Genomic DNA, 16,782 nt, shown 5'->3' with positions numbered 1-16,782 from the left:
TGAATGACAAACCAATGCTTTTTATGATATAACAGATATTATGTTAATTTTAAGTGATTCATTTACATGAACACATAGGATATTTTAAAAATCCACCTGATCAAGTAAAACCTGACTAATACAGAATGTTGTTAAAGTAGCATATTTTATTCCCTAGTGATTTCTCCTGATATTATAAGCATCTAGTGTTTTTGTACATTCCGTAATTTTATTACATTTTCCTAGTCACTCTTTCTTTCCTTTGTATACAGATCTAAATGTGAATATAATTCAGTATCATGTAGTCACCATTGCCAGAAATCACCTTGAATTTATCCCTGACCAATTTATGCAGGGGTTTATGAAGCCTCCTGTGTCATATTAGCAATAGGACAGCTTAAAGCTCATGGCTGCCTGCCTTGACATTAGCTTTAGAAAAGATTTTGATCTCTGCAGCCTGGCGACCGTGCACGCATGCGTGATGCAGGGTTATGCTAGCTCACTAGCACAGACTGGGGGTTGGGAGTGTGATTAGACAAGTCAGTGCAGCAGGACCTGCTCAGAGAAGAGGCAGCCAGTGTCTCCTGTCTCATCCACCCTAAGAATGGTCCGCAAGGCAATGCAGCAAACAAGGTCAGCTCCCTCATATCCCCATAATTTGTTTCATAGACATGACTTTTTTCACACTAAATATGGCAAATTTGTTTTGATAGAAGATTTTTCTATAGAACTCATTTCTTTGACTTTGAACAGTCAGATCAGAAAGCTATCAGATCAGGACCTGCCTTCCTATTTCCTGTCTTGTGTTGTGTTTGCTGCAGTGCCCCTCCCCTTGAGCAGGCAAACTGCCTTTTCAATTTAGCTCACTTCTCTTACAGGGTGAATACTAGCATTTCAAATAGCTGACAATAATGTGGATTATTGGTGTGTGGGAGTAATGGCAGTCAGGAAAGAAAAAGAACATTTAATTTGGTATATGTATGTTGCATAGAATAATATCCATAGTGAAGTTAAAATGGTATCTTGGTATCTCTCACAGACTGAAAGATATGAAGGAATTAAAACACTTGAGAGTTAACATACAGATTATCTTCAGAGGGAAAGCACACAGCAGATCCTGGATGACTTGCATCTCTTAGTTTCTGAATGGTTAGAGCATCAGATAAGAATGAGTTTTTATGTTATGGTAGTTATAATACATGAAAGGGGTTTGCAAAATTGTGTTAAGAAATAGTAGTTAGCAGAGTACAGGTGTGTGAACTGCAAACATGTGGAAATGTGATGTATCTTCCACATATATACATACACACCCACAGCCAATCACTCACACACATACTTACATACAGTGTATAGAGTACTACAAAGTACTAAACCGTTTTCTTCTGTGATCTCATAGGTGATCTAATTTGAATGTTATGACAATAAGTCTGTGTTTAGTATGTGGCATTTGTTAATATGTTTTTATTTTTAAATTTTGCCCAGATTCAAGAATAAAGTGTTGGATTGGAAAGAAATATCTTTAGATATATAATCTATACTTTGATTTTATTCCTTGATTTGGATGAATTTTATAAATAAGCAAAAAAATGCAGATGTGTTTTTTTGGGGAGATTGGGGGGGGATTTTTTCCATGCTCCATCAGTTAAACCCACAAAAGCATGTCTTTTCTTTTGTTTCTGTTTGTTTGTATGTTTTCTTGTCTTTTTGCAATTGCTTTTGGTTTTCATTATAAAATGGTGTATTTTTAAGGAAAATTTATTGTCCTAGTTTTTCATTTCCATTCTTAATTTTTCTGTTTAAATCGTGACCACAGTTCTCCTTTTTTTTAACTCTTCCCAGTTTCACCTCACCTTTCTTTGCTTCCAGATCTCTTCCCTTTCTGTCTCCAAAAAAAATATAATAAGATAAACAAAGAACATAATATTGGGGTGGACAAAGCAATAAAACAGAAGGAAAAGGAGCAGAAACAAGAATCAGATTCCCAGTTGTTAACGCACTCAAGAATGCCATTAAAACAGTAAGCTGAGTGTACTGAGGTACCAGTGCAGACTAATAAGAGTCTTTAAGACATAGTGGTCCTCAGAGAAACATACTTTCCTTTAACTCGTGGTATTTTGTTTTTTTATTTGAAAAATGTTTTTTGGGTTTAAGGTTTTTAAAGTGTTTCTAAATAACAAGCCTATGTTGATCCAAGCCAACAGCAGTGTGAGGGTTTGCTAAGTTTGTTGCTCCTAAAGAGGTGTTAATGAAGACAGAAATAACAGAGGGGCACCAATCGTTACCGTTTTGCTACTTCCCCTGTGTTATAGTGTAAATTGAAATCTGTCATGCTGATACCTATGGATCATTTTTTTATTATTCAGGTTTATTCTAAAGGGAGTCTTTTTTGATTCCACATAATATTACAACACTGTTTTTTAATTTCTGTGAAGGATATGATTGGTGTTTATACATATGCATATGTAATATTTTATATATCATGTATTACCTATAACAATGTTATATGTAATGTTATATAATATATATTTTATAAAAGATATTGTTCCTATGATTTGTTCCTCAAAATATTTATTTCAGGACATGATTTTGTACTAACTGGTTCATACTGCTACAATCTTGAAAAAAATTATCAAGTTTCTGCTGTCATATTTAGTAACTTTTATACATAAAAGCATACCCTATTCAAGTAATCTCCTAATACTGTACTGAATAAGACAAGAAGAAAAAACTTCCTTGTTGGGTTTCTGATTTTAATGAAAATATTTTGAGTTTCTCTCCTTTCAGGATCATGCTGGCTCTGAGATTGTTGTATCTTGTTTTATTATTCTGAAATATGTTCTGTTTATTTTTAATAGTGACCACATTTCTAAGGAAACAGAACACTTGCTAAACGAGAACCCATCTATATCAATAAGAATGTGTGCAGGTGGGGTTGGAATATGGAGACACCCTCCTTCTTCCTTATCTGCATGTGTGCATAATCTTGTGAAGGACACACATGTAACCATAAAATCAGGAGGCCATGTTTACAGTAACAAGGCCACTTATAGAGATATTCCACAGCATTTCTTCCAGTCCATGAGCTTTAACCTAGTATGGGGAACTTTAGAATTCCCAACTGTGTCTGAGTACTTTCAGTTGCTTATTCACAGTGCTTTTTGTAGTCTGTATAAGGGGCTTATTGCTGTGAACAGACACCATGAGCATTGTAAGTTTTATAAAGAACAACATTTAATTGGGGTTGGCTTACTGGTTCTGAGGTTCATGCAGGAGCATAGCAGATAGCAGCATCCAGGCTGGCATGGTATAGGGGGTGCTGAGTTCTACATCTTCAACTAAAGGAAACCAGGAACAAACTGAGCATCCACAAGTTGCTAGGGGGATGGTTTCCAAGACCACCTAAACAGTGACACACTTCCTCTAACAAGGCCACCCCTTCTAACAGTGCCACTCCCTGGGCGAAATGTTCCCAAACCATCACAGAGTTATTTATTTTTGTGCAAAGAATACCATTAGTATTAAGATAATTATCTACTGAAATAATCATCAACACATACCTACAGACATAACAGAAATATTTAAAAGGGGACTTGACAAAATGGACATTGGAAAAAACAATGTTAGTGTGTTCTCTGCTAAGGTCTTTAAATTCCCTAGCCAAGTTTTTTGACAAACTTTGTACTACCACTCCTGAATTCTCTCCTGTGGAAGTGACATCCATTCTAACTAATAATGTGGTTAGCTAAGCACAAAATGTTCTTTTCACAATTTCAATGTTCGTGAATTGTACCAGGCAAATCATTATTATAACATATAAGGCTAATTAATGGATGAGAAAATCATTGTCTTTTTTTCTGTTTTTTTTTATTGTTTTTTATCATTATGAATGATAACCACCAGGGATAGCTTTCTTGGATGGTTCAAGGTTGAGTTCTCTATGTCCAGGAAACAAAGTATATAGTGTCATTAACACATGATCTTACCATGAAATCAGGTGAGACTAACTGAGGCTCTTTCCTACATTCTTTTCTGTTCAATGATATCTGTTTTGATGTCTAGAGACAAAGCATTATGAATCAATAATTATTGTCAAAATACCATTAAGTTCATATGATTTGACTGTGTACTGCTTTGAAGAAAATCTTCCATGAATGTGGTGTCTATAATCAGAGAGTCTCCACCACATTAAACTAATTTCTCCTTCAGGAGCACTTGTATATTGGACATACCTTCTTGGATGGAGATGGGAGGTCATGTTTAATTCTTTGTCTCAGTAGGGAGGCATTTCAATTTATTGTATGCAAACCATATGCATGTTTTCATGATCTATATGGTTTCATCTGTCAGGTCTCTTAAATTTGGAAGACAGTGTTTCCTTGTTCACTTTCTTTCCATTCGCACTGGCTCTGAGATTTCTCCCAACACAAATATTCATGAGAGGTGAAAGGAGAATATTGATGAAGATTATTTTCATTTATGACTGAGGTATCGAATCTCTCTTACTCTTTACACATTGTTCAGATATGTGTCTCTCTGTTTGTTCCCATCTATAACATCTATAACAAATAGTAGCTTCTGTGACCATGGTTGAGCAATATACTTATTAAAGGGAATAACAGAACATCATTAGGATTCATTAAATCGCTACATTGCTTTTCCAGAAAAAACTGGTGTTGGGTATGTCCCTTGGTCCACAATTTACTTACTTCTCTTTTCTTGGGCACATGAGCAATGTCATGAATGAACCTCATGGACTGAGCATTGAATCCAACCAATAATTGTTACTAACGCTTATTGCATTTGTACCAATATTGAAACACGTACACTGTACGGAGCCCACCATTGTAAATTGAAGGATTTCAGCTAAGTTCTTCTTTACTATTCTCCTCAGGAAGTATGAATAAACTTGCCAATTCATGAACACTTTCAAGAAGAGTGAATACTCCATCCGGTCATGAGCTTAACATCTTCATGTTCAGGAGGTAGGTAAGTGTTATCTCATCAATATGACTTTGCCATCAGTTTATGTAAAGTGGACAATAGTGTGGGCAGTAATGTAAGTTGTTTGAGAGTTTCTGTGAAGTCTCAGTCATTAAAACTCAGTTAGATATAACTCATACGTGACACTGGGGACGGGGGTGGATTGGTTGTGGGAGAAGGCAATATGGTTGTACTCTCCCAATTATTTGGTGATGCATTTTAAGAATATTCATTTGCATATAATATATTAAGGAGCTTCTACTGAGGTATTTTTCTATAACATTTTTCAGAAAGTCCATAGATTCTGCTCTCCCTTAGTCTACCTTCTTCCATTTCTCAATTTAATAATCCCATTCCACAACAACATAAGCCCAAAAGCATCCAGATTTAATTATATTTTTACTTACTTAGGAAAAACTTCAGTCCTTTCTAGTTTCTCACTCTATATCTTACCTCTGAGGATTTAAGGATTCTTATGTGCATTTGTAAGATTTAAAGCCTAACAAGCAGTTTTAAATTGCCACATACTATATTTCTCTTCGGCGTTCTGAGTACCTCACTCACCATGACTTTTCTCACTCAGGATGACTTTTTTTAGTTCGAACCACTTAAGCAGGGGTTGCATGATTCCATTATTCTACAAGCGAGTTACATTTCATTGTGTAAACGTACCATATTTTCATTATTTAATCACTTGTTTATGGTCACAAAGTTGAGCAATACCTGGGTTAAGAGGAAGGAAGACAAAAATGTGGATGTTTCAATACTACATTGAAAAGGGAACAAAATAATCACAGGAGATAGAGGAAGGGAGGGAACTGAAAGGAAGGGAGGAGGGAGAAGGAAAAAGATACAACAGGATTAGGTTTTGGAACTGATAGAAGTAAAGTACAGATGGTCAGGACACTGAATAAAAGTAACTAGAAGTGAGGAATGAGGAACTGGTGGTAGTCACTAAAATTCCCAGAACCCAGGGAAGCAAGAGGCTCCTGGGACCCAAGAGGGATGACAAAAGCAGAAATACCCAACAAAGGGGAGATAGAACCTGTAGATACCACCTGCAGTAAATAGGCAGAATCCCTAGTTGAGGGATGGGACTACAAACCTATCTCAAAATTTTTAATCCAGAAATGTTCCTGCCAAAATGAAAGACAGGGACAAAAAATCGAAAAGAAAGTGAAGGAAAGGTCATCCATAGACTGTGCTATGTAGGGATCCATTCTGTCCACAGATATCAAACCCCAATACTACTGCTGATGCCCAGAAGCACTTGTAGACAGGAACATGGTATGGTTTTTCCCTGAGGTGTTCTACCAGCACATAACCAAAATAGATGTAGATACAGCCAATCATCAGACTGAGCCTTAAACACCCCAATGGAAAAGCTCCTAGAAGGACCAAAGGAGCTAAAGGGGACTGAAGCAGCATAGCAAGAACAATATCAACTAAACAGAACACCCAGAGCTACCAGAGACTAAACCACCAACCAAGCAGGATAACTGGAGTTTTGCAGGGGTCTAGATACATATGTGGCAGAGGGTGGCCTCATCTGACATCAGCAGGAGGGAAGGGCCTTGGTACTCTGAAGGCTTGATGCCCCAACATAGGATGATGTTAGGGCGGTGAGGCAGGAGTGGATAAATGGGTGGAGAACTACTCTCACAGAGTCAAATGGGATGGAGAGAGGGGTTAATTAGTTGGGGCATTGTGAATGGATAAAAGGTAAAGGTGATATCATTTGAAATGTAAACAAAATCATTAATTAAATAATGGTGACAAATCACTTTAAAAAACATTATTTCCATGTGAGAATAACCATGTTATTTTCCTCAGAATCCAAGCTTGTGGCAGTGCTCTTGACAGCCAGCCGGAGATGTAGATTCTCACAGTTATGTCTGTTACTACTCTCAGATAACTGCTAAGAAATAGACTTGTTTTCAGTACGGCCAGAAAATTGGCTCTGTACTGTGTGTAGATTCACTGTATGATATAAAAACATTCAGCCCGGAAAGTGGATTTTCTTTGCCTCTGAATGAATGTCTGCATCAGAGTTCCTCAAGAGGATAGTTTATTTCTCCCAAGGTTTATTCCTCACCTGCATACTGGACAAATCAGGTCCACGTTAAAGCAACAACTGAAGCCTCCTTATATGATGATTACATTAGAAAGGCTTCAACCTCTATCTCACATTTTAAATTTATCTGCATTGTTTGCCTTTCCATGTTAAAGATTTTTGCTGTGCAGTTTTCTTTCTTTTTTTTTTTTTTGGCATACCAGTAACTTTATTTATTTATTTATTTTTATTAACTTGAGTATTTCTTATATACTTTTCGAGTGTTATTCCCTTTCCCGGTTTCCGGGCAAACATCCCCCTCCCCCATCCCCTTCCATATGGGTGTTCCCTCCCCACCCTCCCCCCATTGCCGCCCTCCCCCCAACAGTCTAGTTCACTGGGGGTTCAACATTGGTAACTCATGTTTTCTTTTAGAATAAAAATAATGCTGATTCTAAAGTATTTATTTCCTCTCTTACAACTTCATACATACGCCATCTATACATCTATATACCTATTTACTGGTATTTCTTATTTACATTTCAATTGTAATTCCCTTTCCAGGATTCTAGGCCAACATCCCCGTAACCCCTCCCTCTCCCCTTCTATCTGGGTGTTCCCCTCCCCATTCTCCCCCTACTAAAATCAGGGACTACACAAGGCTGCCCACTCTCTCCCTACTTATTCAAAATAATACTTCTAAAATATTTAGAAAACACAGGAAATGAGCATTGCAAAAGTTTTTCTGAATCTCACAAGCATATAAACATTTATGGAAACTAATTTTTTATTTAGCTACAGGACTGATTTTTTGAAGTTGTCCTCTTCTTTTTCATCCTTAGTTTTGTCTCAGTTTAATTTTCCTTAGAAAAATGATTCTCCATAGTATAAACCTGCCTCCACAATCACCCACATATCACAAGCGGATGATAAAGCACCTTTCATAAAATTCAAATTTGGCGAATTTAGTTCCTAAGATTACTCTGTAGTTAGGATGTAACTCATAGATTAAACTGAAACATACATAGCACCTAAGATCAAAATTTTCTTATTTTAGAGTTGTTAAAAAATTTGTTTCTACATATATTTACTATTGCACAGCACTCTCAGGGGATTAAGAGAATATTTACTGCCACATAAAAAATATTGCAGTACAACAAATTGATTAATTCCAATACTACTTGCTTTCTTTTTTAATTTTTAATTAGAGGTATTTCTTTACTTACATTTCAAATGTTATTCCCTTTCCCGGTTTCTCCTCCATAAACCCCAATCCCTTCCCCTCCCACATACGGGTATTCTGTCCATCCATCCCCCTTACTGGCACCCCATATCCCCTGCACTTGGATTCCATCCTTCACAGAATCAAAGGCTTCCTCTTCCCCTGGTGCCCCAACAAGTTTATTCTCTCCTACATACGCAGTTGGAGCCCAGAGTCAGTCCACGTATAGTCTTTCCATAGTGGTTTAGTCATTGGAAGCTCTGATTTGTTGGCATTGTTGTTCTTATAGGGTTGCAAGCCCCTTCAGCCCCAAGTGGGTCCTATTCTCAGTAGTGTGGTTTGCTGTTAGCATTAACCTCTGTCTTGGACATGATCTGGATGTGCCTATGAACTCTATTAGGAATGCTCACAAAGGGTCAAGGGAAACATTATAGAATTTACATGGTATATTGGCGCTAGCAATTTACAATCATGATGCATTATTCACATTGCCTTTGCTTTTATACTTCCCCCATAAGCTCACAAATGATATTTATGTATATCATGAAGGTATTTTCTTCTGTATTCATTGTTTTAATTATTAAATGATCATAAATTCATGGAAAGGCCCATCCACGTAGGTTTATGGAATCTATCAACTTAATAGATGATATCATTATTATACCACAAAGTTTGACACAGAAACAACTACATATACTAAATACGTAAATTACATACATTAACTTATATAATATGAACAAGAATCACTGCCTTCCCATTTAAATAATAAACTATGCCTACTCCTTTATACATGTTTATGCATGATTTTCTATTCTCTGAATATTTTTCATGGGTACACTAATATATAGGAATGATTATAAGTTATTATGGGTTGATTTAAATGAAGATGACTTAGTATAGTAATAGTGGTAGATGTGCCAGTAGTATGAAGGCCATGTTTAGGTGCAGGATCCTACTCCTTAAGACAGTGCTGATTATAGATTTCATTTTGGGACACAATTCGGATTTAAAATGTTGGTTAATCTCCTGATAGGCAGTATATCATTGTATCAGAGGGATTCCATTGGAATGAAGTGTTTCTAAGCTTCAACAAAGTGCTGATTACATTTCTCTTGCAGTAGCCTGCTTCATACATTCTAGTACTAAGAAAGCTATCCACTAAGATTCACAGTAGAATCAAGCTTATAGATCAATCGATACTAGGTAAAATTTTATCTGTTTTTTGACTGAACCATGTTTTGACTTCAGCAATAGAGTCTTACTTTCAAATTCTGTCTGGAAACCAAAAAGGTTTGTAATTGCCTGAACTGAATGGGAAATCTCTGGAAAGTAAAGTCAAATTAGACAACTCAATACTGGGACTGAAGTATGTATTTGTTAGGTTATAGTGTCAAGTGGAGAAATCATTGTCTCACTACAAGTTAACCCTATTTAAATATTTATATGTACATTTATGCAGTGAAGCCTCTCTTACAGATGTTTGCTTCCGTACACCTTTTTCAAAATATCTTTAGGGATATTTATCCTTTGTCTTATTCACTCCTCAAATCTCAGCTTGCACTACCATGACCACTTAATTCAGAGTGATTGTATATGCTTAGGTTACATAGTGACACTGTCAGGAAATGTTGGAGTAGGTGTGTCACTGTTGGTGTGGGCTTTAATACTCTTCGTCTTAGCTATCTGGCTTACAATCTTCTGCTGGCTGCCTTCATAATAGAGATGTAACTTTCAACTCTTGCCTCCCCATGTCTGCCCAGACACTAACATGCTCCTACATTGAAGATAAACGACTAAATCTATGAACCTGTAAGCCAGCCCCATTTCAATGTCATCCTTTTAAGAATTGGCTTGGTCAAGATTTCTATTCACAGAAGTAAAACCCTAAGTAAGACACTTAGTCTGTCACTAGTTTCCCTTAATATTTTATAGAACATGGTTTGTAAACACTCACCTCCCATGAAACAGAGACACATAGTATTAGTTTCCTGACTTACATATTTGTTCAAACTTGAATAAATATTTCAGCAAGAGGGGGCTGCTTAGGCATCCTGCCACCCAGGCAATTCAAGTCTCAGCAAAGATAGGTGCTTCCTCTCCCACTGAAGGTACAAAAGGCAGTCCAAGTAGAAGAACATGTCTGACACAGAGAAGAGAGCTTTGGATCTCTCCCAGAATCCAGTGTTTTGGGACCCTCATGACAACCAAGCTGCAATGTGCAATGAGGCCTAGGTCCACATGGTTTATGTTATAGTTTTTAGTTTAGACTCCAAGACAAGCAAGGGTGCAGAATAGTTGACACTATTCATCTTTGACTTTAGTTCTTATCCTGTCAGTGCTTGAAATCCTTCCACATATTCTTTCATAAGACTCCCTCAGCTCCATCCAGTCTTTGGCTGTGGGTTACTGTACTTGTCTGAGACAGCTGCTTGGTGGAGTCTCTCACAGGACATTGTCCTGTCTGCAAGTATTACAGAGTATAATTAATAGTGTTAGTGACTGGTGCTTGCCCATGGGATTGGTCACAAGTTGGCCCTATAATTGTTTCCTTCCCAGTACCTTCTTTTCTTATATATCAGATAAATTTGGGGTTGAAAATTTTGTAGGTTTGTTTTTTTCTCTATTGCTCTACTGGGGTCTTTTCCTGGTTTCATCGGTGTTGTGACTCACATCTAATGTCACCCGTGTTGAATCTTGGGAAATCACTCATTCCATGTGTACCTCCTCCTACCTGTCAGTTGCAGATTTCCATTCATTTTCATGGTCTTCTCCTGACCTTCCCAACATCTGGTCCTGAATCCCATTCCCATTTACCCTGATTTTTGGTTCCCTCCCTGAATTTGCCTTTTCTATTTATTTTACCCCCTATCTAAGTGAGATTCAAGCTTCCTGTTTGGGCCTTCATTCTTGTTTAGTTTCTTTGGGTCTATGGTTTGTAACATGGAATATGTATTTAATTGCTAATATCCACTTCTAAGAGAGTATTTCTCATTCCTCTCAATTTGGGACTGGGTTACCTCACTGAGCCTGATATTGTCAAATTCCATTCATTTGATTACAAAATTCATGATGTCTTTGTTTTTAGTAGATGGCTAATATTCCATTTTGTATATGTTACACATTTTCTTTATCCATTCTTTATTTGAGCGATATTGGCCTTCATGCTTGAGCCTTTCCACAGATATCTCTGGTCCAGCTAGATACACAGGTTCAGAGGAAGTGGAGAAAACTCAGACAAGTCGTGGGAGGTTGCTTCTGCTGCCATGCTGCTGCTGCTGCTCGCCCTCCAGTTTTGCCGCTGCAGCTTCGGTTGCTCAAGCCAGCTAAGTCAGTCTGAGTGTGAGTAGGTGGCAAGGGGTACACTGAATCTTCTGGTGCAATTTTAGGGAACGATCTCTTCCCTGCATGACAGTGTTACAGCTCCTATGAAAGCTCTCAGACTATGGAGTAATTCCTGCACACCTTTAATCCTTCTGGATAGGAATCTTAAATATATTGCAGGGTGGGTCAGGGTCTAAGAGCAGGTAATTTCTATTGCTTTGACCTGAGAGCTTGGGAATACAGCATCTACATATTTGGGGCCATGATCCTGCATCTATGTGACTGATCTGTCTTGAGCCTACATGACTGTGGTCCCATCCGCACCTGTGGATAAGGGGTTAGGGCATTGCCTTATGTGACTGATGTGTCTCAAAATTGTCTGCAAGGGGGTGTGGGGGCTGTAGCTACATGAAAGTGTCCTGATCTTCTGCGAGACTGGGAATGTTCCAACTGTCTCTTATGGTCCCTGGGGATCTGACGGATATTGAACAGTAATCTGGCTACGTTTCACAGCCCACCACCCAACAGACGGACATCTAGGATGTTTCTAGTTTCTAGCTAGTGTGAATAAAGCTGCTGTGAACAGAGTTGAGCAAGTGTCTCTGTGGAATGTTGGAGCATTTTCTAGGCATATCACTGGGTATGTAGCTGATTTTTGAGGTAGAGTTATCCCCAAGTTTCTGAACAACTGCCAACATAATTTCCATCATGATATAAAAGTTTACACTCCTACCAGTGACAGAGGAGTGTCACTTGCACTTTTGAATCTTTTTATTAACACATTGTTTCAGCAATTTGCAGAGAATAGCCTTGAAGTGGTGCCAACATTGCAACTGTTAAAGTCATAGAAATTATTAAATTCCTAAACTTAAAATATCAAAATAAGAAGGCTTCATTGAAATTTTTGTGTTATATTTTATATACCACATTATTCCTCCACCCATGACTAATTCTTAACAGTTCTCTTTGTGGTAGATATCATCTTTATCTGTTAAAATTATTGTAGAATCTTACTCCTAGATGATTTTTAGGCATGATTTAGAACACAGTAAAATTGGAAAGGTGTTTGTTTCCATGGAATGTTGAAAATCAATGTTAAAGATGAGTAACAGAGTACATACTCTCCTTTGCAGTTACCAACCCCTTCACTAAATCCCCATTGCAGTGTTGTACTCCTCTTGGCAATACTGGCAACAAAAAGAACCTCACAATCCTGGATCACAGACTGGACTTGACTGCAGAGGAAACATTAGGAAATAACATGGCGCAAAGTTCATGTCCTCATACAATTTTCCTCAAGCTCAAAAAAAATTTCAGCCCTAGCCTGCTTTTCCTTTTGTAGATGGTGACCAGGCTCAGACTCTGTGGACCTAGGGATGTTTTGTTGCTTCACTTCCAAGTTTAGGAACTGTTTTTTAACTAATGAATTTACAATGATACAGATTTTTAAAAACGCATTTCTTCATATTAGGGCTGCATTCTTTAAATATACTTTTACATGACTGTCCTTCAAAAGTTGTGCTTTCATACATAAGGAAACAAAAAGTTTAGCATTAATTCTCTGATTGCAAAAGCTGTCTAATATGTCACTTTGGCTTTTTTTAATCAAAGAATATATTTGCATTTTCTCTATTGGTGTGAAAGGTAATATATGTTTTTAAAAAAACATCAATTTAGATATTATTCCTTAAATACAATATGGATGTCCGAAACAAATTTTCATTTAGTTCTAGCATTCTGTACTATTTCTACCATCATGTGTCTAACAAAAAAGTGAGATACAAAATTTTACATTAGTTACTTGTTACTACATAATTTCCACATACTTCTTTATTAGTTATCATGCTATTTTTCATACAATTATACACACACACACACACACACACACACACACACATGATTGTAGTGAAATTTATTTTGAGTATATGTGTCTTATATTTAAAAAAAATTACACAATATTCTTGTGGAATCTGCCTATAGATGTTGAATGGGAGGACATCATAGGTTATTGGGATTTTGTTAATAGCTAAAACTTTGTTTATAATAAAATAACAGTGGATGGAAAATTACTAAGTATAAAAGAGATTTTTGATCTTTAAAACAGGGAGGGATAAGAAACATACATTTGTGTAGAGGCCGGTGAGTGCTTTGTTCACTGAAAAATTATTTTGTTAAAATGATTTTATGTAAAAAGTAAAGATATCATTAACAAAGTAAATAATCCTGAATGAAACTTGACTAAGGATTGAAAGTATGTCATTATCAGGATATATAATTTTGTTTTTTTCTTGGTTTGTTTGTTTGTTTGCTTTTTTTCTTTTTTTCTCTTCTTGCATGGATAAAACTCCAGAGCTCAGGAAAAGTTTGTTAAACTATTTACACATAAGCACCTCTCTTATTTCAATAATTTAAAGAACTATTTTTTTACATAATAGCTTCACTTTCCACTTAAATCTTCTTTTTCCAACAATGAATAATATTCTCTGATTCCCAATAGCACATAAAAAGTTCAAATTAGAGGTCAATAATCTTTTACTTGAACAATCCCTGTCACTGGAATTTATGAAACTGGTGTTCAAGAGATGTGAAAGTATCATGCTATGTTTCAATTATTAGACAAACATAAGAGACAGGGATGGAATTATAGAGCCTGGGAAAGGAAATGTCCCACTGTACATAATTTAGGCTAATAGTTCAGAATCTATATTTATTTACTGTTACTGAAAGAATAAAAAATGCAGCTAAGAAGTCAGAAGTTTAAAAAAGACCCAAATACCTCAAATTCCAGACCCTGCCCTCTACCTGTAGGTAAAAGGCCACATTTCTTGAGCCTGCTCTCCCAGGAACTAGATAAAAGGACTTAAGATAATGCCCTTAGAGAACAATCTTGAGAAGCCTAAAGCTTCTTCCACGAACTGATGGACCATAAAGTAAACAAACTTGAGAAACAGGAAGCTCCTCCTTGTGATTTTTTCCACTGGTATTCTCGACTTTTTCCTATGATGCCCTTCCTACCCGCTGGGGTTGAGGTTTCTTCCTTTAAATTTCCCTTGTTTTAGTTACTGGGGGTCGAACTCCACTGCCCCTGCGTGGGATACGCCAGTGCACTGGTTCCTATCAATAAACCTCATGTTTATTACAGCAAGGATGGTCTCACGTGAGTTCTTGGGGGGTCGCATCATCCCGAGACTTGAGTGAGGGTCTCCCCGCTCCGGGGGGTCTTACATTTCTTACATTTATATTCTCTTTAAGTTATAAGACAGCTTATGGACAAGGAAAAAGATTTAGATTTCCTCACTATATTGAGTGAAACTTTTCGCTAATTGATTCTGATATTTCTATCTTTATAAGAAGTTTTTCTTTATATTGTCAGTAATTTTCACCTAGAGTTAAGACTTGTTTGGCATGTTCCATGTAGCCACGGTTTATACATTTGTTTCATCAGATGATGGAATTACTTCTCCACTCTAAGATTAAATATCATATCTATAGCATACTGTACTCAACCCTCCATTTTTGACACAGATAATTAATTTCCACTATACTCTGAAGGACATAAAGGTTTTAAAGTGTTTATCTTGATCAAAACATACCACACTGAGAAGGAAGGATAATATTAGTAATTAAGACTGACAATGTAAAAACCTGTCTTGTGTCCTCAGTGAAGACTCAGTATTTAAGTGCACTGAGTGATCTTACTTAATATATCTATTCAATTCCAAGAACACACGTGACTGTTTAAAAAATGTACCAGACAATCTGAAGAATTATTCTGATATCTTCAGGCTCTGTGCATAAGTGCTTCACAGACATACATATAGAAAACAATAATACATAATCTTAAAAAAATAAATATAATCTAAGGCAAAGTATTTGTCTATGTAATTTGCCTGTTATTGAGTGAACTTGGGTCTATTCAGAAAAATCCCTTAAAAAAACTGAAAACAACCATTAAATTTGTTGCCATTCAATAAATTCTTACATTGTGGAAAGTCACAAATATGTGAATGTACATATTTAGTATCATATATTTATGATAAAAAGGAATTCCTGAGTATACATGCCTTCCCCTATTCTTCTCCTTGTCTTTCCAATTTTGCCTAAGGAAATAATTGACCTCTAGCATTGAAAACAGGAGTGAAGTTGCAGGAGAGGATAATGGAGGAGCACCCATGGGTAAAGAGTCAAGAGAGCATGGTCATGAGAGCAGCCTAGTAAGAGCTAAGAACCACCCAGATAAAACATATTCAGGGTTATCAATAGGAAAGTAGATTCTAATATGATAGGGATAGATATCTGCCCAACCCCTGTGCTAATTACGGCTTATTGTAAAAATAAATACTGTGTGTGAATTGTGGGTATTTTTTGGGGGTAGGGAACTAACTCTGTTACCAAAGGTTGGGTAGAAACCCTGGGCTGGGGTTTCAATAATTTCTACAACAAAGAAATTTCCCCACTTCATTTTCAATCAAGTGCTGAGGTGGCAGCTTTATATCCTGATTTAATATGGCCTACTACTTTAAGATTTCTCTGACAGTAATGCCACATTTTTTCCTGATCTTTGTCATATCCATTGAACTCAGTGTTTTGCATTTACTTCTCCTTTTCATAGAAAAGTATGATACAAATGTATAATTAACAAATCAATATATTTATCCATTTCAATGGGCCATTTAGTAAATACTTAGAGCATTCAAGGACACTAGTCTTCACTAGCTGGAGCAGGAAGACAGTGATATTTGAAATATAGATGCAGTATTCTGACATGGTCTGAAGGCATCTCATTAAAGTGTTATTTACCAATGTAAGCTTTCAAGAGACAAGTTAATCCTGAACCTTGCAAATATATCCTCAGTGTTAACTACTGGTAGATTATATAGTCCCAAACTAATTCTTCAAGCTATGTATTTATTAAGTATTTTTATTTGTCTCAAATTTACAGTTTAAGATGAAAGTGCTCGAACAATATTTGAGAATTTTGGAGAAAGAAAAGATATTCATACACAAATTAGTAAATATTGCTACTCTGATTATTTGACCTATCAAGTTCAAGAAACTCTTATACTTTTATTCATATTAACTATCCTATCTCCTTAAAAGAAGACTAAAATAATTCTGACAGAAAAAAACTGAGAAGGGGAATGAAATTTTCAAGGAAACTTTCCCTTGTGCCTATGATTGCTGCCATCAAAAGGACAGTATATTGCCAAGATTAGATTTTTGGTGC

The 16,782-nt window shown here is 36.5% G+C and overlaps 1 long non-coding RNA gene across 2 annotated transcripts in view; it reads left to right on the top strand.

Annotated features, from left to right (window-relative positions):
* Nucleotides 1-521: 521 nt before the first annotated feature.
* The window catches only part of LOC148007678 (uncharacterized), a 98,288-nt gene continuing 82,027 nt past the window's right edge, over nt 522-16,782 (top strand). For both annotated transcript variants that reach the window (XR_015646441.1, XR_015646443.1), the window contains exons 1-2: nt 522-612; nt 4,871-4,961. This is a non-coding gene — a long non-coding RNA (uncharacterized LOC148007678). The remainder of the gene's footprint in view (nt 613-4,870; nt 4,962-16,782) is intronic.

Source organism: Rattus norvegicus, chromosome 1 (genome assembly GCF_021556685.1).
Source record: "Rattus norvegicus strain SHRSP/BbbUtx chromosome 1, alternate assembly SHRSP_T2T, whole genome shotgun sequence".
NCBI lineage: Eukaryota > Metazoa > Chordata > Mammalia > Rodentia > Muridae > Rattus > Rattus norvegicus.
This window is presented reverse-complemented; position numbering and strand designations above follow the sequence as displayed.